This window comes from Ursus maritimus, unplaced genomic scaffold (genome assembly GCF_017311325.1).
Source record: "Ursus maritimus isolate PB19 unplaced genomic scaffold, ASM1731132v1 scaffold_26, whole genome shotgun sequence".
NCBI classification, from domain to species: Eukaryota; Metazoa; Chordata; class Mammalia; order Carnivora; family Ursidae; genus Ursus; species Ursus maritimus.
Window position 1 is genome coordinate 26,335,104 of NW_024425119.1, and position 25,548 is coordinate 26,360,651.

The window sequence follows — 25,548 nt, forward strand, 5'->3', positions numbered from 1 at the left end:
CAATGATGTTCAAGTTATTGATCTCATTGAGAACTATTCTGTTTTTGCTCTGGTTATCAAAAGGACATAGACCATCTCAGGTCATATTCGCTGAGAGAATTAAATGCTTAAATATTGTGCCGTGAGTAAAGGTGAGAGTCTTTCCCTGAAATGTGAGCCCAGAGTCTCAAAGAAAAGTAGTCAGATGTTTTGTGTCTAAAACCTTCTTTGCCTATTGTATGATTTTCTTAACTCTTTTTATGTACCATTTTCTACTTTTATGTTTAGGTGAGTAAGATACCATTTGAAAGGCTGAGAGTAAGACAGCAGTTAGATTTTTGGAATGATAAAGCCATTTTCAGACTGTGACTCCATTTTTAAGAGCATGCTTGAGGGTTCATTAATAGAAAAGTTCTCCCTCCCCCAAATGAGATCTTCTTTGTGCCAAGTATTTTCACATGTTATCCCAGTGACCCTATAAGGTTACAGTATCTAGTGGAGGAGATGGTATATCCACATTTATTAGTGGAGAGGTGTTTCCTTGCCCCTGATGACCAGGTGGAGTTGGGATTCAACCCAGAGCTTTCAACATGCAGTGTTACTCTTTCTAGTACATTGGAGATACCTAATAGTCTCTTCATGAGAAGGTATCTGGGACTCTCTAGTTCATGTACTCTCCGCACATTATTTTAATCTTAAGAAGAAGTCTCCCCCCCCCCCCACCTTATAAACCTAGTTGGAGTTCTGGCTCTGTCACATTCTAACTGTGGAACGTTGGACAGGTTGCCTAACCAATTTGAGTCTCAGTTTTCTCTTTGTGAAGTGGAAATAGTGATTTCTATAGGCTTTTTGTGAAAATTGAATTATGCTTTGAAAATGCTCCATATAGTAGACCTTGCTAGTGTGGCCACCAGTTCACAATAATTCCCCTTTCTCTGGGAACTGCCCCCAAAATACAGGTGTGGTTGCCCACAAACAACTCGTTAAACAGTATATCCAGCCCCTTTGACCTCGAATGATCCACAAGTGAAGACCAGACCCCACTGGGCCCCCTGTGAAGAATCATCTAGGGAGACCCTTCAACTACTTTACCCTAGCGAGACACACAGGAGCTTCTGAGGTCAGAAGTCCCCTGATCCCTGCTTTGCCTGAGTCCTGGATTCGATGAGATACCCAAATATTCTTCCAGTATGCCAACACCACTTACTTTTTTCCCCTCAGCGAGCCAGAGCCAGTTTCTATTCTGTGCGACCAAAAGAATATTCATCAAGGCATCGCAGCACAGAGCCCAGTGCATAATCCCTGGACGCTCGGCACTTGTAAATTCTTCATTTCCTCCACCATACTAATCCACATCCAAAATGGGAACACTCTTTGATTTATTTTAAGGAATGTTAAAAATATAACTGAACCAAAGCCCCTATTGTCTAACAAAGCCAAGGAAATCACAGATACCTAAAACTATGAACAAACAGTGCCCTATGCGGAAGTTCTCTGTCACTCAAAATCTGGAGTAGAGGTTTAAACTCAGCCTTGCTAAATGCTGATTCACGTTCCAATTCAGAGGAGCCTTGCTCCATGATTGCTTTGAAATCAAAACCAGAACAATGTCCCTATGATTGGTGTTATTCTGCACTGAGTCAAGGATCTATAATTATTTTTTTTTTTAATCTGGCAGTTAAACTGAACAGAATCAGGAAATGCTATCTGTGCTTTAAAGAACAATAAAAGCAAAAGAAATATCTATTCGCCTAACTAAAAATATAGCTTTTGCATATTAAATCCTGAACAAGAGAAAAAAGCCATATATGAAAACCTGGAAAACATTTCTGAAACTCTCAAGAGAAAAAGGAGAGTGAGATCAAAGCACTCAGCTCCTCGTCTTCTGTTTACATGCCGGCAAACAACTCCGCTGTGGCTCCAAAGGCTCTACTAACGAGAAGCAGAAAGGCAACGTGTTCTGCGTCCACGGGCCACTGACTTGTGGCATCACCACCAGCCTCATGTTAAGTGGGCAGAAACTACGTAAGAACTCCCAGCTGTGGCTGCCAGAACTGTTTTCAGCCAGGCAAAACTAAAGCTGTTCCCTTTATTTAATCGAAAAATAAACACATTTTCATACCCCTGATCCGCCATAATGCAGGGGCTACTTGGGCATCAACCATTGCTATATCAACAGAAGGAAAAACGCTGGTAAAAATTTCTTTGCTCTCCTCTAGTTTTCTGTTTTCTTTTTCTCAGAAGCATCCGTCCTCCACAAGTTGATTCCCTTTAAATTTTACCCCCCAACACACCCTGCACATTACATACTGGGCTTTCCCTATGGAGTATTTATAGAAGTCAATAATATTTTGTGTTAATTGTCATTTTTATTTCATTTTTTGTTTTCAACTTTTTTGTTTTTATTGTTTTATTTTTTAATTTTTATTTTTAATTTTTTATAATTATCATTTTAATTAATAATTTGTGTTCTTGTTTATGTATACACTCCCTCCTCCTAAAGGGAGAACCCACATCTGTTTTGTTTATCGTGTCTTGAAGACATTCCATGGTGCCTAGCCTGTGGTGTGGACTTCCTATATAATTGTGAGTTCATAAATAATTAAATCAAGCAAGCAACCAATCATCGCACTCATAATATAATAAATCTCAGTCAACCAATCAATCACTGTGCTTGTAATATGATAAGTCAACTAATTCCAAGCTAGTAGATTCTGACTACTAATTTAAAGGATTAGCCAAAATTGTTGTATTTCTAAATGAGGGTTCTGGAGGAAAGTTAGCTTCTCATGAAACAGTAACCAGTCTTCTATGACTCAACTAAACTTCTAAATACTCTAAAGTGAATTCTGCACTTCCAAATGCTACTGTAATGACTAAATCACTATATCATAGCAACTTGAGTGGTACTCAGTTGATAGAAAGGTGCCACCCCAAGAAAAGAGTGCGAGTCGGGAAGAACATCTGAAAAAATGATGTGTGGAAGAATTTCTTATGGTTGTAAGAGGGACCTGGCCATAAGAGTAAGAAACGGCCTTCCACTGAGTGGGCTTTAGGGGAAGTATTAGACTCACTGGTCCTGGGCCATCAGGTTTCAGTTACAAAAAGAAAGAAGAAAGTTGGGAGAAGAGATTCTATGCGCAGGGTTCTGGTTGTGGTTGAAAGGAGGAGGGAGGTGTTCGGGAGTGGGTCAGGTGGGGAAAGGTCCAGAACAACGTGGTATGAGAGTCCTTCTGATCATAGAAGCCAAAAAATACCTGATAGGCTTTTAAAATCCACCTCTGACTCCCAATTGTGATATAAACTGGTCTTGTATTTTCGAGAAATACACAGAAATCAAGAAACAAACTCATTCAAAAGGTAGGAAAACTTGACTCAGTCCTGGCAAACATTCAGTTCTCAGAAGTCTGGGAGCTGATTTAAAAAGAAAAATCTGAAGCCACAGAATGTACAAATCACCGACTTCACCACAGCTCAGATACTGAAACAGATTACAGAAAATTCCTTGTGGCAAGATCTATAAGTAATGAATTTTGAGTTTCTGCTCTTGCGTGTTGGTACCGTTCTGTAAATGCTACCAACTGCTGGGCACTGGAAGGCACTACCTTCTCTGAAACATATTTTTCCTGTGTTCGGTTTTTATCTTTCTGTTCGCCTGCTTTCCATAACTGCCCCAAATATAAATGTTTAATTTAAACCGTAAACATGTTAGACAATGATTCAATTAGTAAAATTTTACTTACTGTCTCGGTGAGCTAGTCTTTAAAATCCATTCTATGTTATAACTTCATGGGCAAACCAACATTTTTTATGTTCACGAGCTTTTAGATCGCTAACGCTAGGCGACACGTTTTCTTCCTCGTACATGTTTCTCTTTTTGTCTCAGAAAGCAGGGGAAAGACTTCCACACTTCGTATCAAAACCTGGCATGTCTCCAGCAGTTACATAAAATGCAGTAAACTAGGTAGAAATATCACATCGGACTTTTGAGAACACTCGGGTCTGTTGTTTCTAAGCAATCCAGATAAGTAACTGTCTAGCTAGAGTGGTCGAAGAGCCAGAGTTGTTCCCTTTTATATAAACAAAATTTTTTCAGAGCGTCACGGTCATCTACCTAATACAACCCTTTGTTATGCTGGCAGTTCTTCATGTTCAGAAAAGTGTTTTCTCCCTATTCCTTGTAGCTGGAGATACATACTCTCTATTACACATAGCAAGTAGTCTACCAGGTTAGCCTAAAAATTCTATAGAACCCATAACGCAGTGTTGGATAGAACTTACCTGTAAATGTAACATGGCCGGGGCCTCCTTATTTTATTCTGTCTTTCTGCATGATCTCATCTGATTCCATGGCTTTATATGCTGTCCATATGCTAAAGGCCACCAAATTTGTGTCTCCAGCCCAGTTCTCTGAAGTCCGGAGCTCTATTTTCAGGTGCCAACTTAATATTTCCACTTGGATGTGTACTTCACAAAGTGAAACCAATGCTCTTCTTCACTACCCCACCCCCACCACCCAGAGGTCTTCTCTCCATCTTTTATAATATTTCCCATTCAAAGAATGTCAGTTATCATCTCCCCCATTTCTCTTTATTTCCCCCCTCACTCCCTACTTCAGAGTCAGCCCTGTCAGCTTTAGCGGAAGGTTGCTCCTGAATCCATCTACTTTTTTCCATGCATGTCACTACTACCTCCCTGACCAAAGCCTTTATCATCTCTTGCCTGGACTTTGGAAATAGTCTCCCAAGTGAGCCCTTGCTTCTTGCATTTTTGCCCCCAAATAATCACTTCTCCACATTACAGCTCATGATCTCCTGAGACCTAAATTTATTGAACCAACTAATGTGTCTCTGGGAAAATGCATTCATAATTTCACTTTGGAGGCTAAGAACATAAACAATGTAGTAGGAATAGAACCAAGTCGTCAGTTGTGGTTTCTGTCTTTGGGGTAGGGACCCTAACAGAATGAGGTACAGAGGCTAAAAGCAAGATTCGGTTGAAGACAAGGAGAAAGTTGGTAAACGAATGGCTAAGAGACTGGCAAGTCTCCAGTGGGTACGTCTGTAACCTGGGGGCCAGCTGGTTCCTTTTTCACCCTCTTTTTTTTCTATTGGGCTCCAACTTTGACCGGCCCGCCTCTCTTTACTCTTATTTACTTTGCCAAGCAGAATGTATCTCCTCGCAGGTTTACTGTGGAACAGAATTCAACATTATAAATACCCACAATTTCTTATGTAATCCTTTCCAGATTGGTTGGGAATTTTGTTCACGATGGTGGAAAAAGTGGAAGTAGAAAAGGTTCACCTTTTTTCCCTCTAGCCCTTGAGGGAATCATAAATGTTTTCCTACAGAATTGTGTATACTACGAAAGAATAAGCAGCTTCAGGCTATTCTGTGCATTTTCTGACTGAGTTGAGGTGTAAACAGGATCCAGGTACAGGGTAATGAAGGAATAGCCCTGGCTTGGGGCACAAAGGACCAACGTTTTCTCAGCCTTCATTAGTCTTCCAGGGACGAGACGGGCTTCTCAGCCCTCACGAAAAGTGTATTTTCTCTTTTTTCTCCTTGCCACGTGGCATCACCAACCCTGCCATTCTGGTGCACACTGACAAATAGCAAGGAAGGAAGCATAATTAAGATGGGATTGGCATCATGAGGGAAGGGAAATGGCAAAATCCAAGAGCTTCCAAACAGGAGCAGTAGGAAAGAAAAGCCATCTTGTTGCCTACTGCCTGGCTTCAGTAAGTTTTCAGCCTGTCCTTTGCTGAATAGCTATTCTAATTAGCATATATTCAATTGACTAATAGAAATACTTGAGATTTGGAATGTGTCAGTTAACCCTTGGGCAGTCAAGTTTGCTCCAACAAGCTGAGATCACTGCCAGGTGGCCATGCTTCATTCCTTGATGAAATCGAGAACACGGGACTACACGTTTGGAGTGATTCCATTCCCACCTAAGTCAAAACAAGGATGGGAATAAAAACACAAGATGGTCTTCAGTCTTAACATTTTGTGCTCTAAGTATTTTTACAAACTTCTTAAAGAATAAGAGAAAATAAGAGAAAGCCTGTATCTTAGTATGTTCAAAGAGAAAGGAAAATTATAATTGGATACTTTTACCATCAATCATTTAGTAACGGTTCCTGATAGAACTTATGGAGATGATAGAAACTGTGTATTATATACATACACATTGTGTAATAAGGTAGCTACTAGCCGTATGTGACTCTTAAACACTTGAAATGTGGCTAGTGTAACTGAGAAAACTAAGTTATTTTATTTTCATTAATTTAAATGTAAATATATATAGCTACCTATAACTAGTAGCTACCATATTGAGAGAGTGAATCTAGAAATTCCCTTGCCAGGGAAGAAGCAATGACCAGGTCATCTCCCCTGATCTTTAAAATTGTCAAATTTGTTTCTTTCCACCCTTCTTAAGATTGGGGGTATGCATGTCACCAGTACAAAGGCATGTGAAACACTCTAAGGAAAGGTATGTCACTAGTAAAAGGCTGGGATTCCATGCTGTTGATATGTTATTTAATTTTATCATGAGTAAAGAGCAAAAGAGACCTTATTGAATAACCCTTCTGACTAATGTATGACTTTTAGAGCTAGAAACATTTCTAGTTTAGTGCCTGCAAGTAGAAGGGATTTCTCTGATCTTTGGCCAAATTTATCCTCAAAATCAGAAACTCATCTCCTAAATTTGAGGAACTACTATGGAATCGGTCTGGGTTTGCTTTTGAGAGTGAAGAGGATCAAAGTGACCTTAATTTTAAAAATTAAGCGCATTGAATAACCCCATTATTCACTTAATTTAGAATAATTCAAGTTAAATTGAATAATACAGATTCAGACTTCCAAAATGGATTTTTGATTAATGAAAAAGAACATCTTAATTAGTTACGAGTTCTCAAAAGTATTTTATTCACACCCTTTTTCCAACCATTGAGTTTGTTAAGAAGTAGCTTTTCACTTATAATTTATGGAGCACCTCTTATGTGTCACGCATTGTGCTAGACATATTACAACTACTTAATGCTTTTAACAGTTCTTTTCAAGAAGAGGAAACTAAAGCTGACAGAGGTTCAGCAACTCACCAGTGATCACAGCTTGTAAACTGTGAAGCTGGGTTCCAACTGACCGCCTGATGCCAAAGCCATGCTTTCAGAAGGGGAGATACTGCCTTTTGCCAGCCACATTCGCCTATTTTATGTAATCTAGCCACTCAATCTGTTTGGATTCCCTTTTGTGATAGATCTCCCTTGAAAGGATGCTGATGATCTTTCTCAGTACAAGCTTGAGGCACAGCCCCTTGGCAACCAGATTATGCTGAGTGGTGCGTCCCCAAAGCCTGCGCTAAACCCCGTGGCTTCTTGGAGTGTTAGGGTTTATGCTGATGGGGCGAAGTGGTGGGAAAATCATTTCCCTTCTAAGCCAAATTCCATTTAATTGCTGTTGTTTACCTGGTGGGAAAAAGGTTGATGGTCCACAGCTGAAGCACATCAAGACTCCTGAGTACTGTGATGTAGCCTATAGTTAGACTAGCTAGTGACTGATAAGAAAGCCTGGTTGGAATAGAAAGTCAGGATAGCGGCTACTGCACGATGAGCTCATGTCAATGTAACAATAAAGGTTCTTCCAAAAAACTCATCTCCCATGTTCTAATGAATTCTCAAAGGAAATCATTGGTGCAAATCAATAACTTAATAGCACGAGGAACATTATAACCTTACATTTTCAGCACAGAAAAATGGAAGTGGCTGTATAATGTAATTTAATTCTGTTCTACATCTTAGTCAGAGATCACAGCACAGAGCCAAGGATCACTAGCTCCTTTCCTCAGATTTTACCTATTAACTGTAACTGGTATAGCCCACCAGCGATATTAACATCAGAAATTACGTCACGTATTTAGTAATTTGGAAAAACCCAATATTGTTCCCATTGCAAAACTTTACTGAGAGAAGATTTGTGTTCTTCCCTTTCATGATGTATCGCAGTTTATGTAGAATGGAGCCGGGCTGTCTGGGTGCAAGTCTCACATTCATCATTTTCCAGCTTAGTAGCTAACCTTGCCGTGCCTCAATTTCCTCTGTTTTAGAAAATTCCATAAGGTTGTTAGAAGGTTAATTAGTACATGTGATGCCATTAAAACAATGTCTGGCCCACAAGAGTTTATGTTCTATATTCATAAAGGGAAAAAAGTGCTGTTTACATGATCTTTAAAATTTCTCATTATCATTGTTGTTAATATTTTTATTAATATTTTTGTTCACATTTTTCATACCGATAAGATGTCATTGTTTAGCTTTTAGAAATTTGTGTGTTACATTGCTTCATTTGTCCTGAATGATAATGTTTCTTTTCTGTGAAACCATGTCTTAATTTATTTGAAAAGTATTTATGATCTGTCATCTGTCAGCCAGATGTCCCATTAGCTTCTAAGAAGCTTAGAATTCTAAAAAACATCTTCAGAGAGGGAGCATAATAATGCTTTACTGAATGACTTTTTCTTCTGGTGGTAGCAAATATTTTGAGAATTCTAAAAGGCTCTTTCCTTCAACTGTTCTCTGAAGTTAAACTGTGAGCATCCGACTTCCATGCAGCCGCCATATTTCACTGTTGTGACTGTCTCAGGTATGTTTACCTTCAACAGAGTTAGTCCCTCAATCTTTTCCTCCACTCCTTCCCCACACCACCCCCCTTCTTTTCCCCCAGTCTGCTGCATTCCTGTCTGCTGTGAAGAGTGGTGACAAATACTAATCTGAACTAGACCACAGTCATATGAAGTCTGATGGAGAACTTGGCCTTGTCTCAAACCTAAAGCAGAAGGGAAGGGTGGAAACTGCTGTCTTGTAAATAGCGAGCCACCCAGAGCGTAAGCCCTGAAAACATGTAAATAACACTACGTCCCATATGCTTTATTTCTCAATTTTGTCATGCTACCTTTGCCAGCTAGTTTGACTGAGTGTGATTTGCAATGTTATTTTATTGAACATTTTTTGACAATTTGAGTACAGTTTTGAATGTAATATTAAATCCTCTTCTGGCTTGGCAGATTGCAAACTTGCACGCTCTGTCTACACATCAAATCCCAGGTCTGGAGGGGAATTCAGACTTGACCTAGTCCAGCACATACAGAAAGTACTGCATTTGAGCTCTCCCGTAGCAGACGGTATTTCAAACTATCCTAAATGACAATCATACAAGAAGATTAATTATGATTAATTAAGATGCTTTCACACAAAAGGTAAACTTAAGCTTTGGCTTCCACTTCGCATAAATCCATCCAATTTCTTCTTCTCGGTCAAGGATCTCTAGCCAACTCCAATGGCTGGACCAGTAAGTTTGATCACACCTCTGTGACTAAGGAGGAAACTACCATAAATTATGTTAACAATTTAGTTCTAAATTCTTTGTGTCAGCTTTATGTGTCAGACTTGGGATCAGTCCACTTTTTAATCCATGAAGGATTCTAGTGAACTCTCAGAGAATAAGCTCAATTCTGGCCACCATTTTATAAAAATTCTGGAAGGACCAGAAACAACACCGACACAATACTTCAAGCTTTGGCCTCGCATGAATTTAAATCATAATTACATTATATTTTAAGATGTTTCTTAGAATTCCTTAAGGAAAAATGTATATGATCAAAGGAAGGGAAAATTGCTTTAATCGAAGTTCCCATGATTGCAGACCCTATATTTAGTGACAGAATGAAGACTTACCTCAGAACAGCATTTCGTCAGCTTCCCTTTGGGCCTTCTGTCTTCCCAGGTTCTATTATTATTTCTACTTTTTATTTAGATATAAATTGACAAACAAAAGATAGATGGCTTTAAAATATTAGCTACATGGCATTTTAAAGTTGTTTTAAAACAAACTCACACTGATTTTATTTTTTTAAATAATTTTTATTATGTTTTATGTTAGTCACCATACAGTGCATCCTCAGTTTTCACTGATTTTAAAGTTAGCTTCAGTGAGATTAAAAAAATGCATTCAAACTGGAATTCTCCTTCATAATCAGCATCGAGATCTGTCAGTCTTTTATGATTAAGTAGTTTCTTCATCAATTTGTTTATTTTTCTTTATGTTTCTTCCCTCTTAAAAGAAGCTTATTGCTCTGGTAGGTATTTCCTTGGAAACCATTTAAACTGTATGGTAGAGACTTCCGGTCTGATTCTGTCCAGTTCTCCTCTGTTTCTGGGACACGGGGTAGATTATATTTCCCTAAACCACGGCAGTGAGGCGGAGAAGGGCCACGGTACTAACAGGCTTCATCATGGGCTTCACAGAAGTGATGGGTACCATGTCCAGGCCAAAACATTTCACTGCTGCCACCAGCCCCAAGCTGTCTTCCTGTGCTGAGTGGCAGGGACAGCGACCTTGTGTTGACATTGTGGGTCTACATCGCAGAGCTGCCACATAAAGGACAGTTGGCTTGGAGGGTCTCCTACATCCACAAATGATTTTAATGGAATGAGAACTAAACCTTTTTTTCGTGTAAGTCACTGAGTTCTGGGAGTTTTCTATTATTGCTGCATAACCTGGTCTATCTTAATATAACTAGACAAGATAAACCTCAGGAGAAAGTCTGGCCTTTTTACATTACTACTTCCTTGAGTATCTTATCAAGACCTACCTGGGTCTTGTTCCAGAGAAGATCATATCAGCTTCAACAACAATTAATATTTGTCCAGGGTCTCCTGTCTGTAGGCACTACTCAAGATACCAGGGATACAAACATGATGAGGATACAACCTTGTGCCTTCAGATTGCTATAAAAATACTCCCCAGGGTTATGTTTAGTTCAAAGTTGGAAAACTGGACTAAAAACTTTTTTCTGAAAATGGCACACGTGCACACACACAGACACACGCACATTGAGTGTATATGCCCTGCATTGTCATGCATTCAGTCTATCTGAATGTTATAAATATATATAGACATTTGAAGGGATAAGGGCAGAGAGAGAAAGATATAAGCCACCACACTCTTCAATGGATCTTGCACTAAATTCCAAAATCCAGACAGAATAAATTTATAATCAGTGCAGTTGTGGTCCACCTGCCACTATCTTGCACAGAATAAAAAATGGCTCTCAGGTCATAGGAAAATCACATAATTCATTCCCAGCTGGTCTATAGCTGGTATTTTTCCTTTTCTTTCTTTTGAAGGATGGGTTGAAGTTGTCTGACATGAATTAGTGCAGTAAGAAAAAAACGTTTGCCATTAAATTGTATTTATACGTTGTATTACATTGTATTGGCAATTCTTTGTACTAAATCGAGTGCAGATTCTATTAAATTACTGTGGATGCCAGAAAACCGCTAAGCAATCACATAGATGTTTCTTGGCTGCACTGGAGCCTGTCTCTGGCCTCGGTTTGCCCCTGGGTGCTGACAAACATACCCTTTGTACTTTATGTGGGTGAAGACACTAATTAACGGAAAACCTGCGTTTATCTTTTCTTCATCTAGTTGAATAATCTAGCTCTTGGAATTATCAATACTAAAGAGATCATCATTAATGTTTCTATCTTACTTTTCATGACTATTTTACATGCATTGCCTCCTTATGATACCTGCTCGGAGGGGCCAATGGTGTTATGCTACATACTAAAAACATAAAACGAATTAACTTCTCTAAGACACACAAGAGTCATGTAAATAAACTACCATCCAAACTCCAGTCTGTGCTCTGGTGACAGACATCACATTTTTTAATATAAAAAATTCTTTTGCAAGTATTTTTCTTTATAAAATATTCTTTTTTAAAGCCACAAGGATTCAAAACTCCAGATGAATCTTGGAACCACCTACGTAGCCTCTGGTAGCACTTCTGTAGTCAGTGGACCCCCTGCCCCAGAATCACCGGGGATACTTGTGAAAAAGCAGCTCCCTGGTGTTCTACCTAAATGGTCCGAATCAGAAATTTCTGACACAGGCTTCAGAAATTTCCATTTGAACTTATTTTTCAGATGATTCTAACACACAATAAAGTTTGAGAACTTCTACTGAAACATAATCACAATCATTATTCCTGAGCACTGGGAGAACATCTCTAAACCATTTCAGAGACGACTCCGACTTTATCGACACGACACCTCAGTAAGCCCCTTTGTGTTTGACCTCTTCACCTCTAACAAGCATTTGAACAGCAACTTAAGTTGAGCTGATGGTAGGAGCCAAGGAGTGGTAAATGGTAAACAGCAAAGAGATAATGAGAGGACTAATTTTGTCTTAATTTGAAGTATAATCTGAAGAACCACTGAGCATAAATATACGAATGGGTTAAGTTATTTAAATGACATTGAATGCTGGCTTCAGGAAATACTCAACAAGTGTGAATTCGGAGGCTTATGCTAAAGAAGAATTTGAACAGGCACAGGAAGATGAAGCAGTGACTGGTGGGGAAGTGAGGCAGGAGACTATCACTGGATGGAACGAAGAGAAAGGGGTGTGGAGAGCGGCGTTTGAAAACAGAAAATAACCTTTACACACATTCTTTAAACCCAAGGTTAAGTGGTAGTATCCTGTTTTGCAGCTTCAAAATTTGAGTCACAGAGAAGTTCCATGAATTGCCAAAGGTCAGTCGGTTAGTCAATGGCAGAACCAACCATTCTCCAGTGACTCCAAACCCACGGCTTTTTCCACCTCATTATATTGCATTTTCTTTTGTTTTAAGCCTTCCAACTAGTTTTCAGCCCATCTGAGGATATCATATCTAAGTCAATTTGAATTAATGTGGCAGGACCTTGGGTAACCACGTTAGTATTTTTGAGCCTTTCTTACTGTTTTTCCCCCTTCAGAATAATTATAAACGGCTGTGTTTTAATTACGGTGACTTTTAGGATGCTCCAGATTTCTTCTGAACAGTTGGTTTTTGTATTTTCTGCCTCTGCCTTTTCATTGCAAGAATCCTAAACTCTTCTGTACCCTAGTGGAATTTTTCCCTAAGAAGAAACCCTGACTGGTAGAGTCTGTCTGATTGGCAAGATGGAGGAGCACAGAAATAGACTGTACTGAATATGAGGTGGAAATACTTTCAGGTAGCTTCCCGAGTTGAAAGCGGTATAAAGCAATATTCTTTTCAAAGCCAGTTGGAAGCAATTTACAGGCAAGAAACAATGTGGTCTATGCAAAAACAATAATTCTGATTTCCAAGTGTCATCTGTGTATTGCACAAGTCTGTAAATTATTCATAGAAACAGAAATTAGGAAAAGAAAGTAGCTCTGCGATATGCTGTGATTAAGGGATCACTGAGCATCCCTTACTTGGCTGATGGTTCAAATCTATGTTCGTTTATAAAGAAATATGGTGTCACTGTAATGGAATGGCATCTTCTAGAACATGAAATGAAAACAGATGATTGTACTAGGAAGGCAACAGTGCGTTTTCCATAAATGACCCAAGAATCAGGTTTTTCTTCCCATTCAGAGTTATCTCCCTATGGTATATTTAGTAAACAAAGGAGATTTTTTAGTTCATATTTGTTTCTGAATCATCCCCGATTGCTGCTTACCTGAGATAGATATAGTTCTCCTTCCTTCTCCTTGCTGAGTCACTGCCACCTTTTCAAAGGATTCCATAGAAGAAGAGACAGTCAAGAAGAGATAAACAGGGGCCTCACTTCTATTCATAGTTCTATCATATATCTTCCTTCCTTCCTTCCTTCCTTCCTTCCTTCGTAACTTTTTCTTCCCTCCTTCCTTCCTCCCTCCCTCCTTCCTTCATTCCTTCCTTCCTTTCTTTTTCTTCCTTTCCTCCTTCCTTCCTTTCCTCTCTTTCTTTCTTTCTTTCTTTCTTTCTTTCTCTTTCTTTTTGTTGAGGTATAATTGACATGTAAAAGGCTATACATATTTAATGTTCACAGCTTGAAGGGTTTGGCATAAGTATATACCCATGAAACCATCACCACCCTCATAGACATACCCATGATCACCCAAGTTTTCCTCCCACCTACTTTGTAATAATAATAATGATATACTTATTATGATAATAATATCTTTATAATAATAATCATCTACTGTATAATAATAGATCTCTTGAACTTGTTTATTTATATAAATGAAACTTTGTAACCTTTATCTCTTCCTCATATCCCCTTAGCCCCAGCCCTTGGCAATCACCATAATACCTTCTCTTTCTATGAGTTTGACTACTATTTTAGGTTTTACATGTGAGATCATACAGTATTTGTCTTCCTGTGTCTGACCTATTTCACTTAGTCACTGTCCTCCAGGCCTATCCATGTTGTTACAAATGGTAGGATTGTCTACCTTTTTAAAAGCTGAATCATATTCAATTATATGTATATACCACATTTTCTTTATCCATTCACCTGTCGTTGCATATTTAGGTATTTTCTCTATTTTGGCCATTATGAGCAATGCTGCAATGAACATGGAATGTGAAGTATCTCTTGGAAATCCTGATTCCAATTCCTTTGAATAAATACCAGGAAGCAAGATTGCTGAATTTTGACGACAGTTCTATTTTTAGTGGTTTTGTGTGTGTGTGTGTGTGTGTGTGTGTGTGTGTGTGTGTTTGTTTGACCATCCACTTGATATTTCCATAGTCCAAAAAAATTCCCTCAAGTTAAGTCTTTCCAGGCAGGATACGATAGCCACCCCAGTTCCTAACCTTATTTCTTGTCCCAAGTTTTAATTTTCTCTCCTAAATATAATGTCCTTCTTTATTCCTCACTCTCTGAAAGTAAAACCTACTTTCTGGGAAACTTCACTCATCCACAAGGGTTATCACCCCAGGATTTATTCACCAAATTCATTAAATTTCTTAATGTCTTATTCTTGGAACTATTAAGAATTAGAAAATAAACACATCAAAATTTGTGAGCTACAACAAAAGTGGTGCTTAAAGTGAAATTTATGGCATTGAATGCATATATTAAAAAAGAGGAAAGATATAAAATCAATAGTCTAAGTTGCTACCATAGGAAACTAAAACTAGAAGACAAAGTTAGGTACAAAGTAAGCAAAAAGAAAGAAATAAGAATTAGAGGAGACATCAATGAATTTGAAAACAGGAAATCAATAGAATAAAATAAATCAATAAAATGAAAAGCTCATTCTTTGAAAAGACCAATAAAACAATAAGCTTCTATTCAGGCTAACTAAGAAAACGGGAGGACACAAATTGCTAATATCACAAATGAAAGGGGATGTGGCTACAGATCCTGTGGATATTGGAAGGATGCTGAAGAAAACGATCAACAGCTGTGTTCACAAATTTGATAGCATGGATGAAATGGACCAATTCCTTGAAAGACACAATTTGCCCAGGCTGACGTAAGAAGAAATGGACAATCTGAATAGGCCAATATAAGAAATTCAATAAATAATTATTAACCTTCCAAAACAAAAAGCACCAGGTCCAGATGGACTCATGGTGAATTCTACCTAACATTTAAGAATGAAAGTAAACCAATTCTCTACAATCTCTTTCAGAGGATAGAAGCACAGGAAATACTTTCTAGTTCATTCTAAGAGGACTGTATTACCCTAATACCAAAACCAAACAAAGACATTACAAGAAAACTATAGACCAATATAGTTCATGAACATAAATGCAAAAATCCTCAACAAATATTAACAAATTAAACCCAAAAAGGTTTAGAAAGAAACACAATGACCAAGTGTGATTTATCCTAAGTATGCAAGGCTAATTCAAAAGTCACTACATCAAAAACTAAGGATGTACTGTATGGTGACTAACATAACATAATAAAAAATTATTATTAAAAAAACAAAAGTCAATTAATATAATCCTCATATTACATGCAACTGATGATATCACCATTACTCATATCAGTAGATGCAGAAACAGCACCAGACAAAATCCAACACACATTCAGCATAAAAACTCCCAGCAAATTATGAATAGAGGGGAAATCCTTCAACTCGATAAAGATATAGCCACAATAAATCTAGAACTAACATCACACTGAATGGCGAGAAACTCGAATTCTTCTGACTAAGGTAGTATAAGGCTGAGAGGTCCTCTCTCAACCACTCCTTTCAACATTGGACTGGAAGTCCTTGCTAATGCAACAAGACAAGAAAGGGAAATAAAAGGCATACAGCTTGGGGAGGAAGACATAAAACTATCTTTGTTCATAGCTGACATGATCATCTACGTAGAAAATCTGAAAGAATCACCAAAAACCTCCTGAAACTAATAAGCAATTACAACAAGGTCATAGGATGCAATTTTAATATACAAAAGTAAATTGCTTTATTATATACTAGCAATGAGCAAGTGGAATTTGAAATTAAAAACACAATACCATGTACATCAGCACCCTCCCAAAATGAAATAATCAGGTTATAATTCTAACAAATAAGTAAAAATCTATATGATATGAGGGAAACCATAAAGCTCTGATAAAGTAAATCAAATAAAAACTAAATAAATAGAGAGATTTCATGTCCCGGAAAAGAAGACTCAATATTTCAAGATGTCTGTTCTTCTCAATTTGATCTATCGATTCAATACTATCCCAGTCAAAATCTCAGTAAGTTATTTTATAGATATGGATAAATTAATTCTAAAGTTTACATGAAGAAGCAAAAAATCCAGAGTAGCCAACTCAATGTAGAAAGAGAAGAACAAAGATGGAGGATTGACACTACCAACTTCAAGACTCACAATAAAGCTACAGTAACAAGACAGTGTGGGACTGGCAAAAGATGAGACAAATTGATCAATGGAACAGAAAAAAGCCCCAGAAATAGACCATCATAAATACAGTCAACTGACCTTTAGCAAAGGAGCAAAGGCAATAAAATGGGGAAAAAAAGAGAGTTTTTTCAACAAATGGTGCTTACATAACTGGATATCCGCAGGCAAAAAAAAAAAAAAAAAAAATCTAGACTCAGGCCTTACTCCCTTTACAAAAATGAACTCAAAATGGATTACAGACCTAAATGTAAAAATCAAAACTATGAAACTCCTAGGAGATGGCATAGAAGAAAACCTAGGTGGACTTGGATTGGTCATGGCTTTTTAGATAAAACACCAAAGGCATGATCCATGAAAGAAATAGTTGATAAGCTGGACTTCATGAAAATTAAAAACTTCTGTTCTGTGAAAGACAATGTTAAGAGAACGAGAAGACAAGTCACAAACCAGGAGAAAATATTTGCAAAGGACACCCTGGGTAAAGGACCATTATCCAAAATTTATAAAGAACACTTAAAACTCGACAATAAGAAAACAAACAACGCAATTAAAAAACGGTCTAAAGACCTTAACAGACTCTTCACCAGAGAAGATGTGTAGGTGGCAAATAAGCATTTGAGAAGATGCTCTACACTCATGTTTTCCGAGGACGGCACAGTAAAACAATGATGGGATAGCACCGCGCACCTACGAAAATAGCCCAAATCCGGACACTGACAACATCAAATGCTGGCGAGGCTGTGGGCAACATTCTCTGCTGGTGGGAATGCAAAGTGATCAGTCACTTTGGAAGGCGATTCAGTGGTTTCCGACAAAGCTACGCGTACTCTTACCACACAGTGCAGCAGTGTGTTCCTTGGTATTTGTGCGAAGGAGCTGAAAACTTACGGCCACACAAAAACCTGCACGTGGGTGTTTATTACAACTTGACTCATAATTGTTAAAACTTGGAAGCAAACAAGACGCTCTTCAGTAGGTGAATGGAATATTGTTCATTGCTAAGAACAAATGAGCTTTCAAGCCATGAAAAGACATGGAGGAAATTTCAAGGCATATTAACAAGTCAAAGCAGCCAATCTGAAAAGTCTACACACTTTACGATTTCAACTCTAGGACAGTCCGGAAGAGGCCAAACTATGGAGACAATGGAAAGATCAGTGGTTGGGGGCGGGGCGGGGGGGTGAAGGGAAAGGTAATGAACAGCACAGAGGATGTTTAAGGCAGTGAAAATACTCAGGATGATACTCTCATGAGAGGTAAATGTCATTATACGTTTGCCCAACCCACAGAATGTACAACACAGAGAGTGAGCCCTAATGTGAATTGTGGACTTTGGGTGATTATCATGTGTCCGCATAGGTTCATCAGTTACAACAAGCGTACCCTCTGGTGGGGGATGTTGGTAATCAGGGAGGCTGTGTCTGTGTGGGGGGACAGGGGGCCGATGGGATATCTCTGTACCTTCCTCTCCATGTTGCTGTGTACTTTAAACTGCTTTTTAAAAAATTAAGTCTTTTATATAGAGAAAAGAAAAAAAATAAGAAAAACCTAAACTACAAACCTTATAATGCTGCTTCCTTAGCCTCACGGAGTCTGGTCACGGATTTGAATCTACCCCCCACCCCCGCCAAATTGGGCTAATTAGGCTCTTACGCAGATGTTGCCCCTCTGGCCCATCTCTGCGGGGTAACCAGCCTTCAGCTCTGAGCCGTTCCTCCCTCGGGCGCGCCCCACTCTCTGGAAAGGCGGGTGAATGACAGTCTGTACTAATGCGGCCACTGAAGAAATGATTTAGTTCAGTTAATAAATTAAGAAGTAACCCTTAGTAATATGATCCTCTTATGGTGTTATAAAATCACTGTTGCTTTCCTTGTTTCAAGAGGGGTAGGTAATACCAGAAGATTGTGTTAGGATTTGGGTAAGGTTTGAAGGAGATGTGTTGAAATTTGATAATGACAGTTGAAAAAATAGCTCAGATGTTGCCATCATTTAAAATTAATTGTGAAGGGGGAACAACCCTGCCGGACTTCTCAGGCAGCCTTCCAGACGGAGGGAGCTCCACAAGTGTTACCTCCGTGTCTCTCTGCCCCATGGGTCACTTGGCCTCAAGGCAGCTCACTGGTTTTCAGATTGGTAAATTGGAGATAAATATAATAGTGACTAAAAACCCTGTCTTTCCTCCCTTTCGAGATGAGCTTCCACCTGAGAACTTGTCTCCACCGTTCCTGGGGGCAGTTTTCTCCCCACCAGTGAGAGGCCTGCCTCTGGCACCACAACCCACTCAGTCAACACGATGACACTCAGCTCCTCTCTCGGGGAGCTGGGTCTTTCGACTTTATCGTTAGTGACTGACTTTATCTCTGCTACTCCCATGTCTGCCTTTTCAAAATGTGTATCAGTCTCTCCTGGAAGCAAGATGCGCTTTATTGGGTCCCTGGCCCTCCCAGGCTCCCGTGACCGTGAACTCTTCTTGGGAATCTAGCAAATACAGCACATCGGCCTACAGGATGGGAATAAAAATATACAAAGAGTGCGGATGTTTCTCAAGGTTAATACTTTATATTAGGTAGAGCGGAGACTAGGGGAATCTTCCTGCAATCACACATAACGGGATGAGAGAGTAAGAGAGTCTGTGGTTCCCGGGTCAGTGGTAGAGACAGAGGAACCGAGGAAAATCGGAGGAGAGAGATCGGGGCTGGAAGGCCTTGTAAGGAGGGCAGACTTCAGCTGAGCTTTAAGGAAAGGCGGTGGGCGCATTCCCAACTGCAGTGTGCTGTTCATGGAAAACTAAGCACATCGAGCTGGGTCTATTGCAAATATGTATTTATAATTACATCCTGTAAGTAACCGAAAACTCTATCATTACCCTAAAAAATGTGGAACCTGCCGGGGCAGCTGCGGCATCAGCACGTTCTGTCTCACCCGCTCCGCGGCTGGCCCGACCAGCGGCCAAGTTCACAGTGGACGTGGGAGCCGTTTTTGCACTAAATAATTAGAAAAAAGTTCTGAATGCTGATGCCAAAAACTCGGGCCTCTCGGTGTAACCACAAGAGGCATGCTGAGCAAAGATGGAAGTGACTCTGAGGACTCAGAGCCGGAGAGCATCTGCTGGGCCGCGCGGGAGCAGCCGGGGTGGCGGTGGGACCTGGCGGGGNGGGGCGGGAAGGGTTCCGATGTCCGGAAACCCTGGTTAGCCTTGCGGATTTCGCTCCCGTGGCCACTAGCTCCCACGAGGACAGACAGAAAACTGCACTTTCAGTCCCGATGGCCCTGGGACAACACTTCCTCTCAGCGGCCCACAGATCGTACTGATGGGCTTTTGCATCGTTTTTCTAAGAGTGGTACAGTGTCCGGGCTGAGCCAGTCCTGCGCGCCGGCTCAGGCCTCCCTGTGACCAGCGTCAGGCCCTTGCGTTGCTCTCGGCCAGATGGCTGCCTGCGGTCGTACACTGGAGAAAAACGAACGCTAATACCAACCTGACATTTGGGAGACGGGCGAACCGTTTACGGGCTCCGGAGTGCTTTCCCATCCCTCTCATTTAATCCTCGGGTCCCATCTGGGGCTGCTCAGGCCCAGCTGGAAGACGAAGTGCTGGCAGACCACATCTGGAAGAGAGAGACATCTGGCGCTCGCGCGCACACCACCTCCCTTCCTCTCACTCTCCCAGAACTCGGGACAGGGAGTCAAGACACCTGGCTTCTCAGCGGGGGGCCTGCCATTGACGACCGAGTTCAAGGGCAAAGTCATATCCCTTCTCTGGTGATATTAGGTGATTTCTGAAGTTCCTTCCAGCTCCAAGATTTTACTATCCTGTGACAACCTGGAGAAGTAGACAAAAGGATATTGCTGCCCTCCTCGAAGACAGAGACCCTGTTATTCAGAGAATTTAATGATTCTCACCCCAAAGTTACCCAGATGGTAATTGGGAATGTCGCTGGACAGTTCGTGTAGTGTTTTTTCCAGTCCATCACACACACACACACACACACACACACACACACACACACACACACGTTGTGTGAGCACACACATGGATTAACCGTCACCTGCTTAGCTCTGGCTCGGATGACTAGACACAGATGAAAAAATCCACGCTTTCAGTTAAACTACACTAATTACTTGGACAGTATGTGGCTAAATACGATTCCAGAAATTGATAGCTTGCAGACAAGACTTGTCCTAGGGCCCCATTTCATTTGGCTCCCAGAGCGTTTTATATATATATTTTAAAATGTGCTGCTATATCTTTAATTGGAAATATTTTACATAAAAATCCACATTTTCAAATTCTAAAAAAAAAAAAAAAAAACCCACACCAGATCTGGCAACCTGACAATAATTGGCTGAAATGGGTTCGTCATCATATTGTCCTTTCAGTTAGTGTTTTTCAACTTCGGCACGATGGACATTTGGGGCTGAATGACTCTTGGTTGCAGGGAGCTGTCCTCGTATTTGGGGATGTTTGGCAGCATCCCTGTCCTGCACCCACCAGATGCCAATGGCAGTAGCACCTTCCCACTGTGTGACAACAAGCTGTGACATTGCCACATGTCCCCTGGGGGGCCAAATTGCCTCAGGTTGGAGGTTTGGGAAACTTTCCTGTAGGCATTTGAATAGCAAACCCTGGAAAGCAGAATTTTAGATCTGGCAAAGATGAAGTGAAACTTTCTTCTTTTATGAAGTAGGAAACTGAAGCCTGTCCAGAGAGGTTAAGTAACCTGCCCAAGGGGGCACAACTAGGACAACTAGTGATGGCTCTAGACCTGGGACCCAAGTTCTCTGAATTCTAGTGCAGTGTACTTTTCCCTCAACCGGCTGCCTCCCATGGCCTGCTGCCCGCCAGCTCCCACCTGCTCTCCTTACTGGTGGGATGGTCACTTGTCACTCTCCCACACGTGCACCCTGGTCCCTGCCATTGTGTTTGGGTCGAACGGAGCAGCTCTTCACTTAAAGGGAGCATCTCCTGGGTCGAGGCAGTCCCTACTGTCTCACTCAGCTAGGAAGGCGGGTCTCATAGACACTAACTTAGTCTCTGTTCCAGTTATTCAACGCAGGATTCTCCTCATTCCCAGCCTATTTAGATCACCGGTCTCTTCTGCATTCTTCTGCGTTCCACATTTCCTCTAAAGCCACTTACAAAATGTGCCGCCAGAACCAAATGTTTGTTTGAAGTCATTTGTCACTCGGAAAACTCCTCTGGAATGTGGTCATTATACAACAGTTGGAGGACATGGTTTATACCCTTAGAATTTGTTTCACCATTTCAGGTCTCATCCTTTTTGATAAAATCAGTTTAAGGACATATTAATGATTTCCCACAGAAGATATTTTCTTTACAGAATTAGAGATTCCTCTGCTGTCAGAATGTTCCAGACAAGGCTCACTGGACCAGGAGCCTCCAGGGCTAAGGTTTTAGTTGTGGTTCTACCACTGTCTGAGCATATGGGCAAGGCAAGTCTGTAACTTTCTTAACTATGAAACACTGTGTTCCAAGGCCGCCTCCATGGCTCAGTTGGTTGAGCGTCGGACCTTGGTTTCAGCTCAGGTCAGGATCTCAGGGTCGTGAGATCGTAGCCCTGCACCAGACTCCATGGAGTCGGCTTGAGGATTCTCTCTCCCTCTGGCCCTCCCCTCACTCAGTGCACTCTCTTTCTCTCAAATAAATAAATAAATCTTAAAAAAAAAAAAAACCCACAATCCACCATGTTCTGTTGGCCACTTAGATGCCTTGAATCTCTCATATTGAGTTATATTCTTATTTTGTCATTAGTCAGAGAGTCCATGTGAAACTTCTCCCCTTATTGAGTCCTGCTCTCATTGGTCAGACTATTGCATTTTTGACAGAGAAAACCCCAAAGACACCTATCGTAAAACATTACTCCTTTACACACCCACAGGGTGACTGCTCCACAGTTTAATTTGAAATTTTTCTCGTTGTCAATGAAATGGTATCTTAGTACTTAGTACTTTGCCCAAATGTCAAGTGATTTTTCACTCAGGGTATGTCCTTCTTGGATGTCCTGCTGAATGTAAGAATCACCTGAGGATGGAATGACACGTGAATCCCCCTCCTCCTCTACCACCACCATCAGTTCTCCCTCCCACTGTGGTAGGACATGTCTTATGTCTTCGTAGATTGTCATCTGGAGTGAGGGATCTGCCGTGTGACTGCTCACTACTGCAGAGTCCCGTTGCCATGTGTGTGCTTATTGGCTTGGTTTCTATTCTGGATTTATCTCTCTTTGGTAGAGTTTCCTACTGTCTTAGCTTCCAATTGTCTCCTTTCCTTTCCTTTCCTTTCATTCCTTTTCTTTCCTTCCGTTCCCTTTTCTTCTCTTCCTGTCTCCTCCCTTCCCTTTTCTTTTCTTTTCCATCTGTTCTGTCCTTAGAACTTGAGGAAAAAAGAATCCTTGCGTGAAAAGTAATGATAGCAACATAGTGTGTACAAGGGATGTGGGTAACATTCCTTTGTGTAATGTTTTGGGGAGGCTCGTTCATGAGGTATGTTTGGACCAGTGGAGAAGGGGAAGAAATTCCCCAGAAGCCCAGATGCCTGAATTGACGATTAAGGGGGGGAAGTGCAATTTGGACTCCCCCAACACACACCAAGTTGTGCACGTAGAATAGAAAGACCGCCTGCCAGTGAGAATCTGATCAGGATTGGTTGGGGGAGGGGGCACGGCTGAGCCCCTCCCCCCCGGGGCCTTCACTCCCTAAAACCCAGCAGGGCCAGGAGGCCAGGGCAGTGATGGTCACTTTACCTCCAAACCTTATTCTTAATCAGACCCACATTGGGAGTCTCTGTGTGAAAGTACACACACCTTTTTCTTTTGTCTCAATATCAAGAATGAAATCAAATCGGCTGATTTAAATTTTTGCTTATCATTAAAAAAACCATGTTAACTACTACCAGTTGAACCTTGACTTTGTGTCAAACATTCCACCTGTATTTTAGCAGAAGATCACAGGGAACCATAAGGATAGTTGCTAGCTGTCCTTGAGTATGTATTCTTTTTCTTTTCAACAAAAGTCCTGAATTTTAGCTGGGCACCTAGCATCCCGTCTGAAGCCCCGCCTTGCAGTTTGTGGTACAGATTGATGTGACCACGTGACTACGTGCTAGCCAATGGGATGTGAGCAGAAAGATGTAAACAACTTGCCGTTCACGCCCCCAAAAAGGGAAAGATTGTGCCCTCCCTTTCCCCTTCTCCTTTTGCACTGGCTGGAACGTGGAGGCAAGAGTTGGAAAGAGACAGCTTCGCCCTGAGGTGAAAGATGAGTGTTGAAGAGGCAGAACAGAATCGGGGGAGCCTGGTCCCAAACTGGGGAGCTGCCCTCTCAGCCCCGGACTGGTAGTGTTCAGACTGTATCATGAGCGAGAAAAAAATCCTGCCTGTTTTAAGACGCAATTATTTTGACTTTTGTTACAATAGCCAGACCTGGCTTCTAACTAATACTGGTGTTCATTTTTATACCCTTTGTGCAAACGAGCATCTGGACCTCAAAGAGACAAATAACTTGCCTGAAATTGCTTCTAGAACAGTCCCCTCACGCTGCTCAACTATGGTCCTTTCTCTTAGAGTTCCTCTCTGATATGAAAATGCCAGTGAAATCATACAGCTCTTTCCCCACACCAAAAGAGTGGCCAAGTCTGAAGGAGACGTGCATTCTGGAACATCTGCCTGGCTGAGTGGGCGAAGGTCCATTCTCTGCTAACTTCCATCCTGGACCCCCGCCTCAGCAGAGGCTGAGTTAGTTTTGAGGCTCAGATAACCTATATGGTTCGTCAACAACTCATAAAAATGATCATCTTCACTTAGTAGCAAATGTCTTACCAGTGTTTTACACTTAAGGGCTTAAATGTGGAGTTTTATGTATTTAAAACAGAGTCATTTAGCACTAGAACAGAGATTATGTTGCAAGATATTTTGTTTGTCTAAGATTTTTAAATATTGTATGTTAGTGAGATTTGGGTTGTGAGAACCATCGTGCCATCTCTGACTTGTTTTCTCTTCAGGGGTGCCCATGCGCTTACTTGTGAGATGCCAAAAAAAGGGGTATGGTGGCCCACGCTTCCTTCGGTCCTCTCTGACAGAGAGGATGTGTCCTCGTGGTGATCTCAGCACTTCTGATGCCCTTTGGAAATTTGGGGACAGCTCAATTATTTCTGTGAGCCATAACTTGACCTCAGGCATCTCCGAAGCTCTTTCCAGGTTAGTCAGAATTGTAACGGCACTAGGGAGAGGCAGGAGACTTTCTTTCCTTTCTGCATAGAAGTGGGAGTGACTGAGTAATGAAAGCCAACGCTGGGGATGAAAGCAGGGACCAGATGAAATGCCAAGAGAGCCAAGATAGCAAGGAGATAGGGGTCAGAGGTCAACACGAACAGGGATCCAGCCAGCCTGGGGAGGGGTCATCCACACCAGCGCTGAAGCTTTTGGAGGCTGAGGAAAAGGAAAGTGTTAAAGACAATTTGGAGAGCTTTACTGGGTATGGATGTTTTACCGAACGAGGAACGAGCTGGTCACAATCAGGGACACCTCAAACCCAGGAGTATGACGCTCAGAGGCGTGATGTTACCGCATGGCTTAGGAAACGACAATGACGAAGTTATTTGACCTTCACAGTGATTGGTTATTGCAGTGGGGGTTTCCAGATGGCGGCGGATTGGTGCTTATCTTATATCATTTTAGGAAGATGTTTTAAGTTCCTTTGATGATTATCAGTGGCATTTACAAGAAATAACCCAGGGTAAGTCCCATGGGCGCGCATAAAACTAAGCTACACTGAGTTTTGCTTACTTGATTTCAGTGGTTCTGTCTGCTTGGGAGATGTTTAAGCCTGATCTCCATT